Source organism: Mustela erminea, chromosome 16 (assembly GCF_009829155.1).
Source record: "Mustela erminea isolate mMusErm1 chromosome 16, mMusErm1.Pri, whole genome shotgun sequence".
NCBI lineage: Eukaryota > Metazoa > Chordata > Mammalia > Carnivora > Mustelidae > Mustela > Mustela erminea.
In genome coordinates, this window is record NC_045629.1 from 31,648,044 (window position 1) to 31,662,825 (window position 14,782).

A 14,782-nucleotide genomic window follows, 5' to 3' on the forward strand; every position below is an offset into this window, starting at 1 on the left:
ATTGCTCCTGGCAAATAGTGCACAATTTTGTTTGTGAGCAAAGAGTTAAATACAAAGCCAAGATCTTTCTTGTTGATGTTGGGCTCTGAAGACTGGCTTCCCATTCTCCTTCTTAGCACTGAAGAAAGGAACAGTTCGGGTTACAGAACAAGAGCAAATTGCTAAACTCAGAACCAATTTCAACTGAAGAGTCTAATGAGATACGTGATATTCCCTGTTAACATCCCATTAATTCTGAGGGAAAGGGGCTTAGCATGGCAAGCAGGTGTCTTTGCTATGTATCTCTATTTCAAAGTGGTTCCCCGTTCCATTTCTTCCTCCTTGATTTAGAACAAGTTTGCAGATAAATAGTTTTGAATGCAATAGAAGAACAATGCAAAATAAGAACATATTTACAATAAAATCATTGTAAGAGGGGGAAAAAATCCAAGGATTGATCGAAAGAGGGAATTGATAAAGTTAATTAGTATTGTGACCCACCTCACAAATATAGACCTAAGTCAGCATGCATTTATGGGACACACCTGTCAAGGAAACCTAACAGGCACCAAATCAATCCTGACCCTAACCCTAACTCTAAATAGCACCTGCTAGCCTTATAAGGAAATCCTTAGTCTCCTTAGTCTTGCCATGTTTCCGATTTGCTTCTTTTTTTTTTTTTTTTAAAGAATTTATTTATTTGACAGAGAGTGAGAGAAGGAGAGAGAGCACAAGTGGGGGGAGCAGCAGAGGGAGAGGGGTAAGCAGGCTCCCCACTGAGCAGGGAGCCCCATGCGGGACTCTATCACCAGGATCCAGAGATCATGACCTGAGCCGAAGGCAGAGGCTTAACCCACTGAGCCACCCATATGCCCCTCCGATTTGCTTCTTTTAACGCTCTACAAAAACCTGCCTTTGGGGACACCTGGGTGGCTCAGTCAGTTAGGCGTCTACCTTCAGTTCAGATCATGACCTAAGGGTTCTGGGATGGAGCCCTGCTTGGGGGCTCCCTGCTCAGCAGGGAGTCTGCTTCTCCCTCTGCCCCACTTTCTTGGCCCCTCTCCCCCACTTGTCTCTTGTGCGCACTCACTCTCTCACTCTCTCTCTTTCAAATAAATAAATAAAATCCATGAAACTCGCTTTGCCACAAATCTCTTAGGAGAAGCATGTCACTGCTTGGAAGGTATTGTACTCCCCCAATTCATGGATTGTTTTCCCTTGAATAAAGCATATAAAATTTTTTATTTAAAAATAAGTATAAGCAAGAGGATATAAGCAAGTTAAAAATAATATGGTTTATTGTTGAATTCAGAATATGTATTTTTAAATATTGCCACAATCTTTAATACATATGCAAAGCTATATTAACACTTTGTGCTTAGCAGATTTAGCCCTGGACGTTTGTTACTTTCTATATTTCTGAAGGTTACAATAACATACACAAATTTATTAGAGGAACACCTTAGAAAATAAGAAAACAGGGGTGCCTGTCTGGTTCACTCAGTAGAGCACATGACTCTTGATCTTGAAGTTGTGTGTTCAAGCCCTACCTTGGTTGTGGAACTTACTTAAAAAAAAAAAAAAAAGACTCATGAATTTACATGTCTACCTAACACCAGAAAAAGTAGATAAAATTGAAAAATTCAGTTGATTCATAAATATATTTGACCCAAGGTTATATTCGGTGTAATTCTACATAAGATGCAAAGAAAGTCCCATGTTGTGGAGTGTGGTCAGGGAGCAAACCTGCTCAGTGATGACTAATTTGGGGTCTTTACCCCAGTCCTGCCGACCACTGCTGTGTGAATCTGGGTAGCTTTTATGATCTAAGGCTTACTTTCTTTTCTTTTTTTTTAAAAAAGATTTTATTTATTTATTTGACAGAGATCACAAGTAGGCAGAGGCAGGCAGAGAGGGAGTGGGGGTGGGGAGGAGCTGCCTGCTCAGCAGAGAGCCCTATGCTTGGCTCTGTCCACCTGAGCCGAAGGCAGGGGCTTTAACCCACTGAGCCACCCAAGCACCCTGTCTTTCTTTCTTTTTTTTTAAAGATGTCATTTTTAAGTAATTTAAGTAAGTCATTTTAAAGTAATAATACCCAGCAGAGGACTGAAACTCACCATCCTGAGATCAAGAGTCCCAAGTTTTTTGACCTACTGAGTCAGCCAGGCACCTCAGACCTCAGTTTCTTTATCTGTAAAATGATAGAGTATTAGTACTGCCTTCTCAGTTTAAGAAGATTAAATCAAATGCTAGTATCTAGAAATTGCTGAGAATAATGCCTGGAATGTCATGAGTCCTCCCACTGGATGGGAAGCAAAAACTAGAAGTCATTCATTGTATGTCAAAATGAGTGAATATTTAGAGTTTTATAAATATAGTTGGATGTTTGCCTACATTTTTCATCTTTTCTTTTTGGTCAAAGATAGAGTTGAACCCAGATGGGCTATCACATAATTACAAACCTACAAATTTTCCTGTATCTTTTGCATTGGTACCTTATTTGGGATTATGTGGGTAGAAGAAAACAAAATATTCCTTGGAGTAATACCTGAAAACAGGAGTTACAAATTAAGACATCCAGAACAAAAAACAAAACAAAAGCCCTGACTATATGCACAGAAACAGTGTCCTTTAATGCTTGAGAGGATTTTTTTGACCTTTGCTTTATGAAACATGGACAATCTTACATTTGATTGGTGAATATGCTCCGATTTTTTTTTTTTTTAAACCATGTTCCCTGCCTGAAAGCTAAACCTATTTATGGTGAGCACTGTTTTTTCAATTAAGTTTATTTTCATTTTCCCATAGGCCATGTTAGCTGAGAACGTCCAAAAGTTTATTTTTCTTTCCTTTCCTTTTTATAAAGGTTTCAAAATAAATTATACAGCACTTACATCTATTGGTTTCTTTTGAAATACTGTGAATTTTTTTTTCTCACACATTTTTAAGGCCAGGTAATAAAGAGCTAATTTAAAATGCTTTGCATAGAGTAATAGTAGTCCATTTTTGCGGTAGACTCTTGGTAAGCCACTTTGTGAAATGTCTTGTGCAAGCCAGTGCTAAACAGATAGTGCTTAAAAATGATGTGTTTGTGACTTGGCTTGTCCCAAAAAATTTCGCCTGGGTATCAGAAAATATTGTTTCATTTTCCGAGCTCGGGATTGAGAATGCGTTCTCTCCACGAGGCCCCTCATGGCTGGGGGGCGGGCGTGTGGAAGGGAATAGGCTCCCAACAAAACCTCGTTATCACCTTTCTAACAGTTTTGTAACAGAAAATACTCTCTGCTGAAAACACTTGGAGAGAGCCAGTCTCAGCTAAGAACTCTCCGCGGCCGGAGCGCGTCCTCTCCGGAGCCTGGCTGGCGGGGTCCCGCTTGCAACCCCTGGGGAGCTTCGCACATCCCGGGAGGACTGCGGGCTGCTCCCGGTCTAGGGAGGCCGCTCTAGGGGCTGGGAGGGTCCGCACAGCAGTCGAGAGGTCCGCCCGTCGAGGGGGAGGGGAGAAGGGAGCCTACGGCCGGCTCCCCGGGCGCTCCACCCGGGCTGGGGGGCGGGGGTGCCGAGCGGCTGCCGACCTGCCCTCTCCCCGCCGCCCCGCGCTCCCGCGGCTCCGCCCCGAGCGCGTCTCCCCACCGCCGGCCGCCGTCCCTGCCCGCCCCAGCGCTCGGCCGCCGGCTCTCGCTCCTCCTCCCTCCCCCACCAGGAGTGGGGGCAGGAATTCGGCCCGAGAACCCGGCCGGGGCACAGTGCCCTGGAGGGCTGGGCGGGGCGGCCAAGGGCCGCACCCTCCTCCCCGGCAGCCGCCCGGCTCTTCCCCCTCCCGGGCTCCTGCCCCCCCCCCACTCCCTCCCACCCGCGTCCTCTCGGGCACCTCCCCGCTCCTCTGGTTCTCCGCCTCCCCTGCGCTCCTTCTCCCTGCCCCCCACCCCCACTCCCGCTCCCTTCCTCCTTCCCTCCGCCGCTCCGCCCCTCCGCTTCTCCCGTTTCCCCTCTCCTCCTCGCCTGCTCTGGAGCCTCTTCTCCTTGCTCTCCCTTCTCCCGCCTCCCCCCTTCCTCCTAGATCCTGGCCCCTTCCTTTCCTCCATCCCAGCTCCTCCAGTTCCCCTCCTCTCCCCGACCTCTCTCTCCTGGAGCCTCTCGTCTCCTCCGCACCTCCCTTGCTCCCCTTCTCTCGGCTCCCACCATCTCTCGTGCTTTCCTCCCTCCTTCCTCCGCTGTTGCTCCCCCGGTCCCCTCCTCCTCCCCTCCCTTGCCCCTCTCTCCAGCTCCCCTCCTTCCTTCCACCCCTGCTCCTCTGCCGGGTCTGCGGAGCTCCCACGCGGTTGCTATGGAGGCGCCAGCGGCTGCTAGCTGCCGGGAGGGAGCTGCCCTGAGGCCCCGGGGACGGAGCAGTGACTCTGCCCTGGGCTCTGGCGCCTCACCCCCACCCCCCCCACCCCCCGGGGCCCGGGAACAAAGAGCGCCCTCCCCCACGTCGGGAGTGCACTGAGACCTTCAGACGCCCCAGGCCGGGAGGCTTAAGACCACCGCGAATCTGCTCTCCTCCAACCTCTGTAGACCGGACCCCTGGGGTCGGAGTGACAGCTGTGCACCACAGAACTACCTTCCCGGTCCCCCGAAGATCACTCCCGCTCTCCCCATCCCCACCCCCAGCCTGGAGGTGTCAGTGGGGCTGGGGGACGGCCAGATGGCCCCATTTAACAGGACTGTCCCCTTTTGTTGGGGACCGAAGCAGCGTCCAGGCCAATTTACATAGGAAAATGGGGTTTGTGTCCCCAATTCAGTGCAGTGTCCCGACAGCTGGTGGCTCTGTCATCATGTCAGGACCCCACAGCTTGATGTTTAAAGTGGCTTTATGTGTGCAGATGTGTGAGTGTGAATAGCAATTGATTGGGAACCGGTAGCTATTAGGTCTGGTTTGGAGAAACTCAGCGTTCACAGAGAAATTTTATCAGCCTGGTCGCTGCGGAAGATCGTGGAATGGGAAAGTCTTCCGAAGACCTCTGATGCTCTCTTACAGAGCTCTTACTTGGTCCAGAAATCTGAAAAGCCAACTAAGCAGTTTTTCAAATCGTTGCCATTTACACTTTCCTGCTTGCAAAAGTTGTAAGGTTGAACATAAAATGCGTAACTGACAGGACTTCAAAACAAATTAATGAAAGGTCTAATTCATTTTATTAAACTACTTTAACTCTGCTAGCTTGTGTCTAGGGCAATTGCTTGCAGCAGGCTGAAAATTACCATTAATTTGTAATCGGCAGTTTAAACGTGTGTGCTGAAGTGATAGAATGTTAGGGCAGGGACAAACTTCAATTCTTTATTTTACTGGCAAGGAATTCGAATCTCAGAGAGGTTAAGTGATTTTCCCAAGGTCCTACAGCTCCGGAATATGATCTCAATGGTTAGAATCCACAAAAGATGAAGGCAAGGCAAGATTTAAGACAGGAGATTAGGAGCCAGTAAAAATACCTTAATCAAGAAGCTCTCAAACCTATCCACCAGTCCACGGGAGCCACCAACAGGTAACTCCCTAGAAGACAAGGGATTGAGAGGAATTGTTTCCACAGCCTTCACACGTTCAACTTTATCTCCTGTTTGTACTGGAGCCAGTTCTAGCCACTAGAATCGTCTAGAACTCTGAACTGGAACTCGTGACTTCGTTTCACTCAGTGCCACCATTTTGTGACAAGATGACAATTGCACGGTTAGGATTTGAATGAGATGGGAAGTCAAAGCTGCCCTGAAACCCTCTGGCTCTGTCTCAGTCTGCTCTGGTTTTCAAGTGGGTGGACAAAATGACTGTAATGGAACCTGCATTCACCTGCTAGAAGATAGGGTGGCTAATCTGGAAAGGCTTTGAGCTCCACAGAACAGCAACTGCTAGCTACCTTTTAACAATCAAAAAAGAGTCCTTGAACCGTTCCCTTACTTCGGGGCGCGTTGGAAGAATTCTATTGGCTAAATTTAACCAATAGACTTCTAGGCACTACTTCTGCCTTTAAATCCCAAGTGAGTTTGTAATATATTAGGAGAGTGCTTCGGAGGAAGACTTCAGTTAGAGCCGCAGTGAACACAGGATGCCACATTAAAAGACAATATGACATGGGGAGATGGAGAGGAGAAGGGAGTTGAGGGAAATTGGAGGCGGGGGGGGGGGGCGGGGGGTGAACCATGAGTGACTATGGACTCTGAAAAACAATCTGAGGGTTTTGAAGGGGCGGGGGTGGGGGGTGGGGGGTGGGGGGTGGGGTGGGAAGTTGGGCCAGCCTGGTGGTGGGTATTATGGAGGGCACATATTGCATGGAGCACTGGGTGTGGTGCATAAACAATGAATTCTAGTACACTGAAAAGTAATTAAAAAAATAAATAAAAATTTAAAAATAAAAATAAATAAATAAACAAGAAAATTTTAAAAAAAGACAATATGAAAATTAGAGTTCTTCCTAATACTATCCTCATCTCTGGAGGTTTCTGATAATCCAGAAGACAGACATCTAGACAGAGGAGACATATTTCAGAACATCATTGGAATGAGTGGCTCTGGATCTGATTTTTTTTTTTTATTTAAAAAAATTTAAATTCAATTAATTAACATAATGATTATTTGTTTCAGGCATATAGGTCTTTGATTCATCAGTCTTCTGTAATACCCAATGCTCATTCCAACATATACATCGCCAATGTCCATTGCTCAGTTACCCTACCTCTTCACCCCCTCCCTCCCCAGCAACCTTCAGTTTGTTTCCTGTGATTGGGTCTCTTATGGTTTGTCTCCTCTGGTTTGGGCTTGTTTCATTTTTTCTTCTCTTGCCCCATGATCCTCTGCCTTGTTTCTTAAATTCCACATATCAGGGAGATCATATGATAATTGTCTTTCTCTGATTTATTTCGCTTCGCATAATACCCTGTAGTTCCATCCGTGTCATTGCAAATGGTAAGTTTTCTTTTTCTGATGGCTGTATAATATTCTTGTGTGTGTGGGGGTATCATATCTTCTTTTGGATCTGAATTTCAATCCCAGCTCTGCCAACTGATTCCTACTTTGAGCTTTAGTTTCCTTGTCTGGAGACATGAGAGTTCCTGGATATTTTTATGAGGATTAAATAAGCCATTGTTTATGAATGCTTAGAACAACCCCTGGCAGATAGTAAATGGAAGATAAATGGTAGCTTCATAATTATCATTTTCAATAATAATTTACTCTTAGTTCCAATCCTGAGCATATTTTAAACATATTTTAAAGCATGAGTAGCTTTGGTTATCCAGTACCATTTAAAAAAAAAAAAAAAAAAAAAAAAAGAAAGAAAGAAAAGAAAAAGAAAAAAAGAGCTCACATACTGCATTTCAAACCTGAGAAAGCAAAAATGTTTAACTGCATTGGAATCCAAAAAGAATGTTAATTTCTTTCCTCCTCCTCCTCCTTCTTCCTCTTCTTTAAGATTTAATTTATTTGTTTGAGAGAGAAAGAGAGTGAGAGAGAGAGAGAGAGAGAGAGAGAGATATCTCCTGCAGGGGGAAGGGTAGAGGGAGAAACAGACTCCCCGCTGAGCAGGGAGCCCAATGCAAAGCAGGACTAGATCCCAGAACCCCGGGATCATGACCTGAGCCAAAGGCAGACGCTTAATGGACTGAGCCACCCAGGCCTCCTTCTTACACCAGAACAAGTTAGCAAATTTTTTCTGCCTCCTATTTGCTTGGGCTCATATAGTACTAGGAGGAGAGTGCCACACACAGGATGAGGAGGTTAGGTAATGAACATAAGAACCTTTCAAGTCTTGAAAAGAGAGTGTTTTTAGAATCACTAATAATGTGTTATATTAAAAAAAATAACTGTATATAAGGCAATTATTTGAAATTGATTCTCCCACCACAACCACACACATGATCTCTTGTTCTTAGCTGCTTTATTTGGACTACTTTTTAGCACTTGTATTGGTTAGCTATAGAGGTATAATAAACCTCAAAACTCAACACCAGAATAAGGTCATTTATGATTCTGGCTTATGCATTTGTGTGTCAGCAGGAGGTCACCTGCTGGTCACATCGGGTGGATGGTAGATGGCGCTGCTGATGTTGGCTCAGTTTACACCTGCATTCCGGGGGCTCTAGGGGCTCTGCTTTACACTCAGTTTGGCTGGAGAGGATTCGCTGGAGCAGCTCTGCTTCTCACCCTTTCCCTTTCTCCAGCAGCCAGCACACTAGCTCCGGCATATTGTCCTGGCAACGGCAGAGGAACAAGAAGAGCGTTGGAATCACCAAGGCCTCTCAAGGTCTATGTTTTTCTAGATTCAGGAGCTGGCATGCTGTGGCTTCTACATTGTTCTGTTGGCCAAAGCAGGTCACATGTTCAAGCTCAACGTCAAGGAGAAGGGAAGAAGCCCAGCTTATCACAGGGGACATGACAAAGGGGATGAATAGAAGAAAGGTAAAAAAAAAAAAATTGGGGCCATTAATGCAATCAAACACAGCACTTGCCAACATCTGGCACATTATACATTTTACTTATATAGAATTTTGTTTCTCTTCCTGCTAGAATGTAAGCTCTATATGGGCAGATTTTTGTCTGCTTTGTTTATTGCTACATTCTCAAGTTCCAGAACAATGGCGTGTTAGAGATGCTGAATAAATATTGGATGAATCAATTAGGAGGATTACATTAATTATTTTGGCTTAATAAAGCCCCAGTTTCCTGAGAGCGAATGTGATTTCATTACTTTATCCTGTGTCTTCTGATTTAGAGATCATTATTCATGTTTGCTGGCTACAGAAACTGCTGGCTGTTTAGAAAAGCATTTTTCTTCTTTTAAAGATTTTTATTTATTTATTTGACACAGAGAGAAATCACAAGTAGGCAGAGAGGCAGGCAGAGAGAGAGAGGGGAAAGCAGGCTCCCTGCTGAGCAGAGAGCCCAATGAAGGACTGGATCCCAGGACCCTGAGGTCATGACCTGAGCTGAAGGCAGACGCTTAACCCACTGAGCCACCAAGGCGCCCTGCAAAGAAATTTTCTTAAGGTCATGCTTTAAAGGGGAAATTCCTGGGCAATATATTTTTTTATTCCCTTGAAATTTGAATTTGTGCTGCCCGTTTTTTTACTGTGACAGATGATGAAGTAGGAGATAAAGTAGGCGTTAATGCTTAGTTACATAAAGGGGAGCTTTGCATATGTCCATACTTAGCAGCAGGCTAATTTGAGACTCCTACAACAAACCCAGGTCTTTAACACTGGAGTAAGTATCTGAAATTTCATAATGCCAAGTGACTAATTTCTCAGATGGGCGGCTTGTAGAACTTAAAGCTTGATTCTAGGTAGATATATTACGTTGGATAAGAGAGGCACCTGCAAAGTTAGGGGCCCAGAGACATCCTGCATTATAGTCGCTTCTCTCTTTCTCTCTGTCTCTCTGCACGTCATTCCAGAGTCCCTCCACAATGACGGTTGCAAGTTATCAATTTAAAATCGTGTAAACACGTCTCAGAAAGGTTTCATTTATGCATTTATGTGAATATGTTTGTTTTATTATTAGTGAGACCCAAAGACGTTCAACTCTTTTCGGTTAGGTCTTTTGGGTTTAGAGCTTAGAGATTTAGAAGTTCATTCATTTAGCAAACATCCATCAGGGTCTCTTAGAAAAGCCCTTGGCCCCACAAAGCTCACAGTCTTTGGGAAAATCTGAGTGTCCATGGCAAAGTCAACACAGTGGGATAAGGGCTCTGACTAGGAAAAGAGTGCGGTGGGAGCTTAGAGGAGAGGTGCCCGGGGGTTCCAGGGAAGACAAAGAAAGCAAACTAACATCGGTAATTGTGTGATGCTTCTGACCTGTAGTTCTTTTGCCTTCATGGATCTCTTCTCGTTCTGGCAGTTTCCTTACTTGTAGGCTGGGACAGGGTATCATTCCAAGGATACCCAGGGGAGCTGGTGGCTGAAGGGTGTGCAACCTCAAGGTCGTACACTTTGTAAGGGGTGGATCCTACATTCACACTTGGGGCTCCCAAGTTCTCCCAAGTTCTCCCTGTTCTCTAGCAGGGCTGTTTCCTTCTCGGTCCTACCGCCACTCCCACTCTAGGCCAGGCTGGGGTAGTCCTGGTGTTCCCAGGCCTTCTATCCCTCAAGTGTAAAATGAGAACATTGTCCAGGATGACTTGAAGATCTTGTGCCTCTCAAGGGTCTATGATTCCAAGCATGTTTGCTTTCCTAGTCACTGAGAAACCTTGACGTGAAAGTAGTGTCAGTTTTTTATTCATGTTTTACAGAACCCCTTATGATAGGCTGATCTTAATTAAAAAAAAAAAATCTGTTTCGAGATGAAGACATTGAGGAACTAGGATCCTGCCACTTCTCTGTGGTGCCACAGGGTCCTGGAAGGGTCAGTGTTCATGCTTCTGGCTCTTGAGTTTCTGATCTCTGATTCCTCTGTGTGAAATGGCTTTCCCACTACCTCTTAATTTTTATTTTACTTCCATTTCTAGTGGGTGATGCTTGAAACTGTGTTTTGTAGTTAAATACCCCCTAAGCTATTTCTTGCTCTAGATTTTTTTTTTTTTAAGATTCTATTTACTTATTTATTTGACAGACAGAGATCACAAGTAGGCAGAGAAGCAGGCAGAGAGAGAGAGAGGAAAAAGCAGGCTCCCCGCTGAGCAGAGAGCCCGATGCGGGGCTCGATCCCAGGACCCCCCGGGATCATGACCTGAGCCGAAGGCAGAGGCTTTTACCCACTGAGCCATCCAGGTGCCCCTAGATTTTTTTTTTTACGATTTTATTTATTTATTTGTCAGAGAGAGAGAGAAAGTGAGTGAGCGAGAGAGCGCGAGCAGGGGGAGCTGCAGGCAGAGGGAGAAGCAGGCTCCTCGCTGAGCAGGAGCCTGATGCAGGACTCGATTCCAGGACCCTGAGATCATGACCAGAGCCGAAGGCAGATGCTTAGCCAACTGAGCCACCCAAGCGTCCCCGCTCCAGCTGTTTTAAAGTACATGTGTGTACACGTGTGCACGCATGGATTCCCTCACTTGCTTGTCGTTGGAAAGAGGTTGCAGACTGAAAGTTGAAGGGCCAGATGTTTGCCTGCAGATGTATTTTAAAACATTTTAAAATTTATTTTGCCCAAGTAACGCTTGAAAATGGTACATATTCCAAGAAAGACCCGCACAGGATTTTCTAAACGTTTAAGCTGACATTTAATGATTGAAGGATTTCACACATAAAAATCTGGGTTTATGACGTCTCATGAAAAGCAGATCTGGCAACAGGAGCCCATATTTCCTTTGATGCCACCAGTCAGCCTTCCCTTCTTTTGGCCGACTGTGAGCTTACCACACCTCTTCCTGAACCCCATCCCCAAGTCCTTACCACTGACAGCCTCTAGCTGTCTGGAATCACTAGGTGTCCACTCTACACATCTGTGTTTGCACCTCTTCGCCTCAGGTATTTGTGTTTTGTTTGTTTGTTTGTTTTCTTTTTTATGTAGGCTCCACACCCAGTGTAAGGCTTAAACTCACAAGTGTTTAAACCAAGAGTCACAGGTTCTACTTAAGGAGCCAGCTAGGTGCATCCTAAGTATCTGTAGGTTAGATGCTCCACAAGCACGGTAGGGAGCCTGGTGGGTGTGTGGCTGAAGTGCTCCTAGCGGCTGGTGCAGGAGGGTGGTGATCTTCGCCAGCCCTGGGAGTTTGTAGGTGGGTGAGTCCTATAGGAGATGCCTCATCCTTTCTGAGAAGAAAACAGCTGATCAAGTGCGAGGCTTAGGGTTGGCTGGGATATTTATTTTCTGGGCAGCAAGCAAACAGTGACAACAACAAATAAAACAGGGAGACCAAAGGAAACAGAAAATGAAAAACACACACACACACACACAACAACAACAACAACAACAACAACCAATAAGGGCATTGAAGGGCAGAATAGGCCAGTAAGAGATACTGGAAATGAGACCCATGAGCAAATGATTACTCTCCCTGCTTCTCACCTGGGAAAGGGCATGTGTTTCCTAGAGAACACTCGTGAGTGTAAGAAGCAATGTAATGAAAGGTTGCACCAAAATGCCAGGGTTTTCATAGATTACAGAGGAGGTGTGTTACCTCTGAATGTACATGTGGCTGCTCTACTTCTTGATGTAGGAAGTAAAAAAAGAAAAGAAAGAAAAAGAAAAGAAAAAAGAATTTTCTGGATAAAACTCTGCTTTTTTTTTTTTTTTTTTTTAAACCAAATAGCTGTAGTCTTTGGGCATTAAAAATGAGTTTTTGAATATGACAGTGTTTCTCTTCCCAATGACAGTTGGTCCGTGTGGTCCTGCCCAGTTATAGAGGGCCTACAGAAGATGAGCCTGCAGAGTTAGTGTGACAGTTTGCATTTCCAGAGGAAGTGACTTTACCCTTCTCGTGATTATAGCAAGTGCTCTGGCTCAGCCTCAGCTGAGTTCAGAGTTTGGCTGTGTGTGCCCCTAGCAAGGAGGTCACCTTCTATGTGAATGGGCTTATCTGATGTCATTAGGCTGGTAACAACTCTTCCGGTTCTCTCCCACCCAAGGACATGATAAAATTGTGCTTTTGTGTTGTCCAGAGTTCAGCCATGCTCATCGGACTTTCTTTAGCTGAAGAATTGCATTTAGAGGTGATTTGTGTCACATCAAGCAGCTGCCTGACCACAGAAGCCATGGGAGCATGTCAAGACCCTCCATCAGCGTGGCTTCCTGGCTGACTTGGATGAGCAGACACCCCTAACATCCTGCACAGAACACACAGGGGACATTAGGAACGAACTTGGGATGTCACAGCACTGTTCGTTTTGTTTGTTACTGCTGCATAATGTGGCCTATCCTGACTGATAAGGATAATATTTTATAGTTTTGTTTTGTTTTTTTAATTGAAGGAGATAGAGTTTTTGTTTACTTCTCTTGCTTCTTTTGTGGAGGGGAGATGGGGAGAGTGGAAGGGACAAGGACGTTGGAAGGAGGTGATATGGATCTGTTCTCTAGCTAGGCCCTTCGTCTGGTTGGAGGCCCCAGTGGAGAAAGAAGTTGAGTAGGAAGCTAAACAAACTCTTTTCATGGGTGATTTTCAGAGTCTTGCCCTAAGTTTTCAGACCCAAGTGACAACATGATGCCTTGAAATCAGAAGAGAGCCATATTCCCACCTTTCTGCTAGGACCCAGCGGTCTGGGGAGGATCTTGACCCAGCTTCTCCTTTTCAGACATTGGTATTTCTACGCAGGAGGGAGCAGCAAAAGCACGTATGGTTTCCTGATGTGACAGCAGGAGCAGGCAAACCTGGGCAGACTTGGGACTGGACATTCCCGAGATATCACCCAGGAGATACCCAGAAACAAGTTGGGGGAATTTTGGGAGGAGCCGCTAAGGGTGGGGTGTTGCACTGTTGATGCTAAGAGCTGCCGTCATTTGGAATTCATATTAATGGGACCTCCTGCATATGTCCAGGCTCGGGAGATGTGGAGACAGTGAGTCAGATCCTTAGTCAGGGGTTTTGGTCCAGCAGGGCCTGAGGCCAGGCTGCAACCTGGTGACGATATGCACCTGTTGATTTTCCTGACTGACTTAGCTTTCCGTGATTGCTATCTGGTACCGTGGGTCAGTGTGGATTCTGTCCATGACTATGACAGATTCATTGACTGACTATGCTACAGATTCATTTCATGAGGAAGAAAACCAACTGTTTAATATTATTTTATAGACCACTGTAATTTCTAGGCTTCATTACAGGACCAATATTCCTTTTTCTTTTTTCTGTCAACATGGAAGACAGCATTTATTCTCTTCATAATCAATGATAATTTTCTCTTGGGGAGAGAGTTTGGGAGGCAGTTTAGCAAACTACATTAACCTTGTTTATGAAATGACTTTTAGAAGCCACCATATACTCCCAGACAGACAAAGTGCTATCGAAGCACAGGTATCTTTGTGAGGCTACATAATGCCAAAAAATAGAGACTATTTTGTTATAATTAAACTTCAATTGTGCTGGTTTGTGCTGGCTCCATTTTAACACCCTTCACTAATCCACAAACTCAGTCCTACTACCTCGAGGGTATTATTAACAGCTTATATTCATCTTAGGTTCTCTGACCACTCCAGACGACCTGAGAGGATCAATTCCTTGTCTCTCTTCTCTATTTTATTTTTTTTTTGTCTCTGTATTTAGGCAGCAGTGTGGAATTTTCTGGCAGCACCTGCAGTAATGACCCTGGCTTTGAGAATCCATTAATTCCTCTCCATCAGCTTGGATCGAGCGCTTAGACAACTCTGGGCACCATGGTTTTGTGTACAACAGAACCATCTTCCTATTGAAATGTAATGTAAAAATCCGGGACAATGTCAACATGGGAAATAGCATTTATTCTCTTTATAGATAATGGAAAACTTTTATTTGTTAATCAGGTCACATCTCCTTAAAATATTATAACTTAACACTTATAAAGATCTTTGTAATAAATTAACACAGTCTCTCACTCCGAAAGGGTGAAGTACTGATTCTTGCTCAGGGTCACCAATTAGTAGCAGAGATGGAATTCTTTTTTTTTTTTTTTTAAGATTTTATTTACTTATTTATTTAAAAGAGAGAGAGAGAGAGAGCACAAGCAGGGGGAGCGGCAGGCAAAGGGAGAAACAGACTCCTGGCTGAGAAGGGAGCCAGACTAAGGACTCCATCCCAGGACCCCGGGATCATGACCTGAGCAGAAGGCAATGCTTAACTGACTGAGCCACTCAGGCGCCCCAGAGATAGACTTCAAACTTCTCAGGACTTCAGGCTCCTTTACTAGCCCCACCCCCCTTCACTTGGGAAGCATTGTA

At 44.9% G+C, this 14,782-nt stretch overlaps 1 long non-coding RNA gene across 3 annotated transcripts in view; it reads left to right on the forward strand.

Annotated features, from left to right (window-relative positions):
• The window catches only part of LOC116574807, a 32,828-nt gene that overhangs the window by 16,314 nt on the left and 1,732 nt on the right, over window positions 1-14,782 (forward strand). The window contains exons 3-4 of one of the 3 annotated variants that reach the window (XR_004279495.1): window positions 8,167-8,404; window positions 14,133-14,281. This is a non-coding gene — a long non-coding RNA (uncharacterized LOC116574807). Of the gene's footprint in view, window positions 1-8,166; window positions 8,405-14,132; window positions 14,539-14,782 lie in introns of those variants that run through there. The other 2 variants (XR_004279494.1, XR_004279496.1) reach the window with 2 other exon arrangements.